We start from the raw sequence: 10,143 nt of genomic DNA on the forward strand, positions 1-10,143 counted from the left end.
CAAGTGACCTAGGCAAAGTTGTATGGCGCTGAGGACCCTGAAAAATCTGGTTAGTGTAGTTTAGACAGGGTTGGTTTTTGGGTCGGCCGAACCCCCTTATTTTGGGTTTTGGCCTCATCAAGAAGCTACACCTAGGCAAACTGCCTAGGGTGAAAGTGCGAAGACCAATCGAATAGTAAGACAAGTTTTGACCGATCGCCCTAGGCAAGCTTGTATGAAGAAAGTGACCCTAAGGGTCATATGGAAATACATGAAAAATCGGCTAAGTCCCAAAATTGGGATGTCAGAACTACACTAAAAAGTTACCACATCAAGCAAGGCAAACTACCTAGGTGAACCCTAGCAAGAAACACGGACCAAGTCAGATGGCCTAAGTCAAGAGTGCAAGTGACCTAGGCAAAGTTGTATGACGGTGAGGACCCTGAAAAATCTGGTTAGTGTAGTTTAGACAGGGGAGGTTTTTGGGTCGGCTGAACCTCCTTATTTTGGGTTTTGACCTCCTCAAGAAGCTACACCTAGGCAAACTGCCTAGGGTGAAAGTGCGAAGACCAATCGAATAGTAAGACAAGTTTTGACCGATCGCCCTAGGCAAGCTTGTATGAAGAAAGGGACCCTATGGGTCATATGGAAATACATGAAAAATCGGCTAAGTCCCAAAATTGGGATGTCTGAACTACACTAAAAAGTTACCACATCAAGCAAGGCAAAGTACCTAGGTGAACCCTAGGAAGAAACACGGACCAAGTCAGATGGCCTAAGTCAAGAGTGCAAGTGACCTAGGCAAAGTTGTATGACGGTGAGGACCCTGAAAAATCTGGTTAGTGTAGTTTAGACAGGGGAGGTTTTTGGGTCGGCTGAACCTCCTTATTTTGGGTTTTGACCTCCTCAAGAAGCTACACCTAGGCAAACTGCCTAGGGTGAAAGTGCGAAGACCAATCGAATAGTAAGACAAGTTTTGACCGATCGCCCTAGGCAAGCTTGTATGAAGAAAGGGACCCTATGGGTCATATGGAAATACATGAAAAATCGGCTAAGTCCCAAAATTGGGATGTCTGAACTACACTAAAAAGTTACCACATCAAGCAAGGCAAAGTACCTAGGTGAACCCTAGGAAGAAACACGGACCAAGTCAGATGGCCTAAGTCAAGAGTGCAAGTGACCTAGGCAAAGTTGTATGACGGTGAGGACCCTGAAAAATCTGGTTAGTGTAGTTTAGACAGGGGAGGTTTTTGGGTCGGCTGAACCTCCTTATTTTGGGTTTTGACCTCCTCAAGAAGCTACACCTAGGCAAACTGCCTAGGGTGAAAGTGCGAAGACCAATCGAATAGTAAGACAAGTTTTGACCGATCGCCCTAGGCAAGCTTGTATGAAGAAAGGGACCCTATGGGTCATATGGAAATACATGAAAAATCGGCTAAGTCCCAAAATTGGGATGTCTGAACTACACTAAAAAGTTACCACATCAAGCAAGGCAAAGTACCTAGGTGAACCCTAAGAAGAAACACGGACCAAGTCAGATGGCCTAAGTCAAGAGTACAAGTGACCTAGGCAAAGTTGTATGGCGCTGAGGACCCTGAAAAATCGGGTTAGTGTAGTTCAGACAGGGGAGGTTTTTGGGTCGGCTGAACCTCCTTATTTTGGGTTTTGACCTCCTCAAGAAGCTACACCTAGGCAAACTGCCTAGGGTGAAAGTGCGAAGACCAATCGAATAGTAAGACAAGTTTTGACCGATCGCCCTAGGCAAGCTTGTATGAAGAAAGGGACCCTATGGGTCATATGGAAAATCCATGAAAAATCGGCTAAGTCCCAAAATTGGGATGTCTGAACTACACTAAAAAGTTACCACATCAAGCAAGGCAAAGTACCTAGGTGAACCCTAAGAAGAAACACGGACCAAGTCAGATGGCCTAAGTCAAGAGTACATGTGACCTAGGCAAAGTTGTATGGCGCTGAGGACCCTGAAAAATCGGGTTAGTGTAGTTCAGACAGGGGAGGTTTTTGGGTCGGCTGAACCTCCTTATTTTGGGTTTTGACCTCCTCAAGAAGCTACACCTAGGCAAACTGCCTAGGGTGAAAGTGCGAAGACCAATCGAATAGTAAGACAAGTTTTGACCGATCGCCCTAGGCAAGCTTGTATGAAGAAAGGGACCCTTAGGGTCATATGGAAATTCATGAAAAATCGGCTAAGTCCCAAAATTGGGATGTCAGAACTACACTATAAAGTTACCACATCAAGCAAGGCAAAGTACCTAGGTGAACCCTAGGAAGAAACACGGACCAAGTCAGATGGCCTAAGTCAAGAGTATAAGTGACCTAGGCAAAGTTGTATGGCGCTGAGGACCCTGAAAAATCGGGTTAGTGTAGTTAAGACAGGGGAGGTTTCAGGGTCGGCTGGACCTCCTTATTTCGGGTTTTGGCCTCCTCAAGAAGACAGACCTAGGCGAATTGCCTAGGGTGAAACTGCGAAGACCAATCGAATAGTAAGACAAGTTTTGACCGATCGCCCTAGGCAAGCTTGTATGAAGAAAGGGACCCTTAGGGTCATATGGAAATTCATGAAAAATCGGCTAAGTCCCAAAATTGGGATGTCAGAACTACACTATAAAGTTACCACATCAAGCAAGGCAAAGTACCTAGGTGAACCCTAGGAAGAAACACGGACCAAGTCAGATGGCCTAAGTCAAGAGTATAAGTGACCTAGGCAAAGTTGTATGGCGCTGAGGACCCTGAAAAATCGGGTTAGTGTAGTTAAGACAGGGGAGGTTTCAGGGTCGGCCAGACCTCCTTATTTCGGGTTTTGGCCTCCTCAAGAAGACAGACCTAGGCGAATTGCCTAGGGTGAAACTGCGAAGACCAATCGAATAGTAAGACAAGTTTTGACCGATCGCCCTAGGCAAGCTTGTATGAAGAAAGGGACCCTTAGGGTCATATGGAAATTCATGAAAAATCGGCTAAGTCCCAAAATTGGGATGTCAGAACTACACTAAAAAGTTACCACATCAAGCAAGGCAAAGTACCTAGGTGAACCCTAGGAAGAAACACGGACCAAGTCAGATGGCCTAAGTCAAGAGTATAAGTGACCTAGGGAAAGTTGTATGACGGTGAGGACCCTGAAAAATCGGGTTAGTGTAGTTAAGACAGGGGAGGTTTCAAGGTCGGCCAGACCTCCTTATTTCGGGTTTTGGCCTCCTCAAGAAGACAGACCTAGGCGAATTGCCTAGGGTGAAACTGCGAAGACCAATCGAATAGTAAGACAAGTTTTGACCGATCGCCCTAGGCAAGCTTGTATGAAGAAAGGGACCCTATGGGTCATATGGAAATATACGAAAAATCGGCTAAGTCCCAAAATTGGGATGTCAGAACTACACTATAAAGTTACCACATTAGCAAGGCAGACTTGTATGAAGAACGGGACCCTGGTGAAAGTAGCAAATATCCCAAACCGAACATGAATATTATACACACAAGAGTACGAACATAAAGGAACACGGACCAAGCGTACCGAGAGAATCGGTACTATAGAACCCTCGTGGTTCTACACAAAGACTTTATGTTAGGGGTTCAAGCCCCATAGTACTCAAACGGTGACAGTAGCAAATATCCCAAAACGAACGTGAATCTTATTCACAAGAGTACGAACATAAAGGAACACGGACCAAGCGTACCGAGAGAATCGGTACTATAGAGCCCTCGTGGTTCTACACAAAGACTTTATGTTCGGGGTTCACACCCCAAATCGAACGTGGAATTTACTTTCTGATGGTCATGCGGTCGTCCAAAGGGGTCTAGTATCCTGGGATGACAAGCATCACGGGCACAGCTCGTATCAAAACAGTCGAAGAGGCCCGCGAAAGCTTGCTTTCCATGGCTATGCGATGCACAAATTGAGTTTACTCACCGTAGTATAAAACGAACGAACCGAACCTATCCGAGTAGGGATAATGGGCGCAGTAACATACTTCTGTGACCCAGCGAGAGTTGAACGAGGTGACATGAACTGTCAGTGGCTTATATCAGATGGGATACATACATGAGATTGCTTTCAAATCTACACTCGAAAACCTAACCAAGTAAAAGCGAACGTGGGGAGGATTCGAAACCGGTAACGAAATCTTAAGCTGGAAAGAGTCATCACTATGGATACATATTATGCGAAACCAATCAAGTGCTCAGTACTGATCCAAAACCTAAGAGCACTAGTGAACACCTTATTCTCACCCTAGTTCACATCCAAGTGATCGACCACGTGTGTGAAGCAAAGACCAATCGAATTCCTCAATGGACTGAACACTATGAACAAATGGCCAAAAACGTTATAACTATCCAAACATCCTACTATCTAGCGAAAGTCATCACGATGGAACCATACAATGATCTTAACCTATAGCGCTCACCTATTCCTACCCAGAGTGCAAGTGAACATATTGCTCACCCTAACCAGTTCACATCCACGTGATCGACTAACATACCGAAGTTACCACAAGTCAAAGTTATACGTTTACAAGCGCAAGACCAATCGAAAACCCCGAAAGCAATCTCGACCCAAAATGTATTATCCGTGAGTGTAGTCGAGTCTCGTACTCGTCATCTGTAATCGTCGGATAGAATATCCAGTACACGGTTGTCTTTCCAAATGAAATCTACATACAGAACTCGCTCTTGGCAAATGGGTGGCATTGGCGCAATCAGGAGCGAGTTCCCGTCCGGGTGCCAAGTGATTGGCAAATGTCTGGGGGAAAGCAACCATATATTGATTTGTCTGTTAGTGTACTGGGTGTTTGAGGTATGTAGTATCCACGCTTGGTTGGGTGTGTCAGAGGACCATGGATGCGTTCACAACCCCAATTGGGGTACATCGGGAATGATTTTGTGGAACCGATGTGCCCGGCACACACTAAGTTTTGTTGCAAGTTAATAGTGTGCCATGTCCGGGGGGGTTGTGATTAAACTCTGGTGAATTGCGTACTGTGGTGATTGGGGTATGAAAGCCCCGCAGTTGCAATGATCGGACGCGCCTAGCGTGTCCTTTAGTTGATGGTAGGGAAATGAAGGCCCTTGTCAGCTCACCTAAGTATTCATGGAAGTTTGGCATAAGGTCGCTGTGGTAGGGGTATGAAGGCCCCGTCAGCGCATGCACAATCGGGCGCACGAGCGCTTAGCGGAGTCGAATGCCGCTCAAGTGCCTGTCCGGTGCATCGGGTGTGTGTGATACGAGGGCAATGAGGTTCGCACGGGGGCTCGCCTCCCGTGTGCTACCGGACTTGACAACATATAGAACGTGGTGTTTGCTCCTCCGGGTGCAATGGGACAATGAACATTCGAACGCAAAGTCGGAATTCTGGTTGATCCTACCAGTAATATACGCTCGTCTCAAAGGTTAAGCCATGCATGTCTAAGTACAAACAGATTTAATGTGAAACCGCATAAGGCTCAGTATAACAGCTATAATTTACGAGATCATCAACCTAGTTACTTGGATAACTGTGGAAAATCTAGAGCTAATACATGCAACATGCCAGGACCCTCGCGGGAACTGGTGCACTTATTAGTCAAACCAATCGCGGGTTCTCCGTGTCATTGAGTTGAAGTCTGGATAATGATGCTGATCGTATGGTCTCGCACCGACGACAGATCTCGCAAATATCTGCCCTATCAACTATGGATGGTAGTATAGAGGACTACCATGGTTGCAACGGGTAACGGGGAATCAGGGTTCGATTCCGGAGAGGGAGCCTGAGAAATGGCTACCACATCCAAGGAAGGCAGCAGGCGCGTAAATTACCCAATCCCGGGACGGGGAGGTAGTGACGAGAAATAACAATATGAAACTCTTTAATGATGTTTCATAATTGGAATGAGTAGAGCATAAATCCTTCTACGAGGATCAAGTGGAGGGCAAGTCTGGTGCCAGCAGCCGCGGTAATTCCAGCTCCACTAGCGTATATTAAAATTGTTGCGGTTAAAACGTTCGAAGTTGATACTTGTCCAACACAGTCCGGCTCCGCCGACCCGGTCAACCCGTGGTCGGTGGGCCAAGTCGGAATCTGGTTGCGACTCAATGGTGTGGTAGGGCACCAAGTCTGTGTCATGGTGTGCCCTTCAACGGGTGCAAGTGTAACATAGAGCTCGACCGCTCACGTTTACCTTGAACAAATTAGAGTGCTTAAAGCAGGGTGCCCAAACGCCCTAGAATAATCTTGCATGGAATAATGGAATACGACCTTGGTCTAATCTTTCATTGGTTTGTACTCAGACCGGAGGTAATGATTAACAGAAGTAGTTGGGGACACTAGTATTACGGCGCGAGAGGTGAAATTCGTAGACCGTCGTAAGACTAACTAAAGCGAAGGCATTTGTCAAGGATGCTTTCTTTAATCAAGAACGAAAGTTAGAGGATCGAAGGCGATTAGATACCGCCCTAGTTCTAACCGTAAACGATGCCAACTAGCAATTGGGAGACGCTACAACCAGGTGCTCTCAGTAGCTTCCGGGAAACCAAAGTCAGGTTCCGGGGGAAGTATGGTTGCAAAGTTGAAACTTAAAGGAATTGACGGAAGGGCACCACAATGAAATGGAGCTTGCGGTTCAATTTGACTCAACACGGGAAAACTTACCAGGTCCGAACTTATGGAGGTGAGACAGATTAATAGCTCTTTCTCAAATTTAAGGGTAGTGGTGCATGGCCGTTCTTAGTTCGTGGATTGATTTGTCTGGTTAATTCCGATAACGAACGTGACTCACATATGCTAACTAGAACGCAGTCAGCGTTAATGCGTCGATGCCGATTGGAACGGGTTAGGACCTTTCGGTGGAGTATGACCTGACACCTTCGCTGTTCGTGTGCGCAAGTGCACTTACGGTACGCTGCTTAGCAGGACAATTTGTGTTTAGCAAAATGAGATCGAGCGATAACAGGTCCGTGATGCCCTTAGATGTTCTGGGCTACACGCGTGCTACAATGTGGGTAGCAGCGTGTCTCCTATTCCGAGAGGAACGGGAAATCACTCAAATACTCACTTAGTAGGGATTATGGATTGCAATGGTCCATATGAACTCGGAACTTCTAGTAAGTGCTGGTCATCAGCCAGCGTTGAATACGTCCCTGCCCTTTGTACACACCGCCCGTCGCTACTACCGATGGATTATTTAGTGAGGTCTTTGGAGATGATCGTTCGCTGGATCCTCGTGAACCGCGTCTGCTTTATCGAAGTTGACCGAACTTGATGATTTAGAGGAAGTAAAAGTCGTAACAAGGTTTCCGTAGGTGAACCTGCGGAAGGATCATTAGTGGCCAAGTGATCCTTCCAGAAGTCCGAACCTGCGGGTTGAGACTTCGGCACAAGTTGCCATATGATAATTGACGAAACACTATAGAAGTCCGAACCTGCGGGTTGAGACTTCGGCACAAGTTGCCATATGATAATTGACGTAACACTAACAAGTCCGAACCTGCGGGTTGAGACTTAGGCACACGTTGCCTTATACATGACTTCGAACAAATACACAAGTCCGAACCTGCGGGTTGAGACTTAGGCACAAGTTGCCTTATACATGACTTCGAACAAATACACAAGTCCGAACCTGCGGGTTGAGACTTAGGCACAAGTTGCCATATGAAAGTTGACGAAACACTAACAAGTCCGAACCTGCGGGTTGAGACTTAGGCACACGTTGCCTTATACATGACTTCGAACAAATACACAAGTCCGAACCTGCGGGTTGAGACTTAGGCACAAGTTGCCTTATACATACATTGGCCAAATAAACAGAAGTCCGAACCTGCGGGTTGAGACTTAGGCACAAGTTGCCATATTATATTCGATCAAACACTAGGTAGTCCGAACCTGCGGGTTGAGACTCAAGACCGTAACAAGATGTCACTATACAAGTCCGAACCTAAGGGTTGAGACTTAATGCGATCTAGATACCAAGTTGACATCCAATACCTGTTGAGCAAAACCAATGATTCCCTGTTCTCGAATGATTACACTATATAACAGGGAATCATGAAGAAATCAAGCAAGCGTGAAACAAAGTCATCACTTGGGCATGCTCGATAGCCAACCACATGACCTTAACCTAAGAGAGCATGCAAACCACATGATACCTATAAACGATTAACCCGCCCTAGTTCAATCGTTCACCAAGTGATGACTTCAGTATGGCTAAGAGAAAAACTTTTAAATGGGAAAAACTCTAAGTCCGAACCTCCGGGTTGAGACTTCCGCGTCGGAGGTGGGCGCACCTCCTATCCGAAAGATGATGAATCAGGGGTGTTCGGTCAGCAATGGTCGGATTCCCCGTCGTAGTCCAACTATGACAATCAAAGTCAAGACCTCCGGGTTGAGACTTTCCGCGAGTACAAGCATAAAGGAACACGGACCAAGCCGTACCGAGAGAATCGGTACTAGAGCCCTCGTGGTTCTACATTGAGAGAGCCCTCGTGGTTCTCATTAGGGGCTTTATGCAAGTCGTACTCAATACTGTGGTGTGAAGTATAAAGTAGTCCTCGCCTGGTCCACGCTGCTTCGGCGGTCCTGGGTAAGATAGTTAATTCTAGCTTGCCCTATAGTGGAATGAGGACACTTAATGCTTCGTCTTTTAGCGGCGGCTAGACTCCTCCTCACGGGGAACGAGTTGACGCACACAGCGGCGGCTTACGCACTATGGCAATCATGGATGCCTGAAGATTCCGTGAAGTTCTCCCCTGGTCCACGCTGCCTCGGCAGTCCTGGGTAAAATGGAATATTTCCAGCTTGCCCTATAGTGGAAGAGGACTATCCAACAATACAAAGTCAAGACCTCCGGGTTGAGACTTTCCGCGTCGGTGGTGTCGCGCACCGCCTATCCGAAAGATGGTGTAACAGGGGTGTTCGATCAGCAATGGTCGGATGCCCCGTCATAGTCCAACTATGACAACCAAAGTCAAGACCTCCGGGTTGAGACTTTCCGCGTCCGGAGGTACGCGTACCGCCTACCCGAAAGATGGTGTGCTTCTGGGGTATTCGATGAGTCGGATACCCCGTCGTAGTCCAACTATGACAATACAAAGTCAAGACCTCCGGGTTGAGACTTCCGCGTCGGAGGTGCGCGCACCGCCTACCCGAAAGATGGTGAATCAGGGGTGTTCGATCAGCAATGGTCGGATGCCCCGTCGTAGTCCAACTATGACAATCAAAGTCAAGACCTCCGGGTTGAGACTTCCGCGTCCGGAGGTACGCGTACCGCCTACCCGAAAGATGGTGAATCAGGGGTGTTCGATCAGCAATGGTCGGATGCCCCGTCGTAGTCCAACTATGACAATCAAAGTCAAGACCTCCGGGTTGAGACTTCCGCGTCCGGAGGTACGCGTACCGCCTACCCGAAAGATGGTGAATCAGGGGTGTTCGATCAGCAATGGTCGGATGCCCCGTCGTAGTCCAACTATGACAATACAAAGTCAAGACCTCCGGGTTGAGACTTTTCGCGAGTACAAGCATAAAGGAACACGGACCAAGCCGTACCGAGAGAATCGGTACTAGAGCCCTCGTGGTTCTACATTGAGAGAGCCCTCGTGGTTCTCATTAGGGGCTTTATGCAAGTCGTACTCAATACTGTGGTGTGAAGTATAAAGTATAGAGTCCTCCACTGGTCCACGCTGCTCCGGCGGTCCTGGGTAAGATAGTTCATTCTAGCTTGCCCTATGTGGAAGAGGACTCAATACCCTACCTGTTGAGCTTGAAACAAAGTCATCACTTGGGCATGCTCATATTGCCATACAATATTCCATTATCTACTAATGAGCATGCAGCTATATGATATTAACCTGTAAACGATTACCCCGCCGTAGTTCAGCGCTTCAACCAAGTGATGACTTCAGTATGGCTAGTGTGTGAAGTATAAAGTATAGTCCTCCCCTGGTCCACACTGCTTCGGCGGTCCTGGGTAAGATAGTTAGTTCTAGCTTGCCCTATGGTGGAAGAGGACACCATACTTAATACTGTGGTGTAATGAACAAAGTATAGTCCTCCACTGGTCCACGCTGCTTTGCAGTCCTGGGTAAGATAGTTAATTCTAGCTTGCCCTATGTGGAAGAGGGCATACAAGACAAAGTATAGTTCTCCCCTGGTCCACGCTGCTTCGGCGGTCCTGGGTAAGATAGTT

This window comes from Anopheles coustani, assembly GCF_943734705.1.
Source record: "Anopheles coustani chromosome X unlocalized genomic scaffold, idAnoCousDA_361_x.2 X_unloc_75, whole genome shotgun sequence".
Taxonomy (NCBI): Eukaryota; Metazoa; Arthropoda; class Insecta; order Diptera; family Culicidae; genus Anopheles; species Anopheles coustani.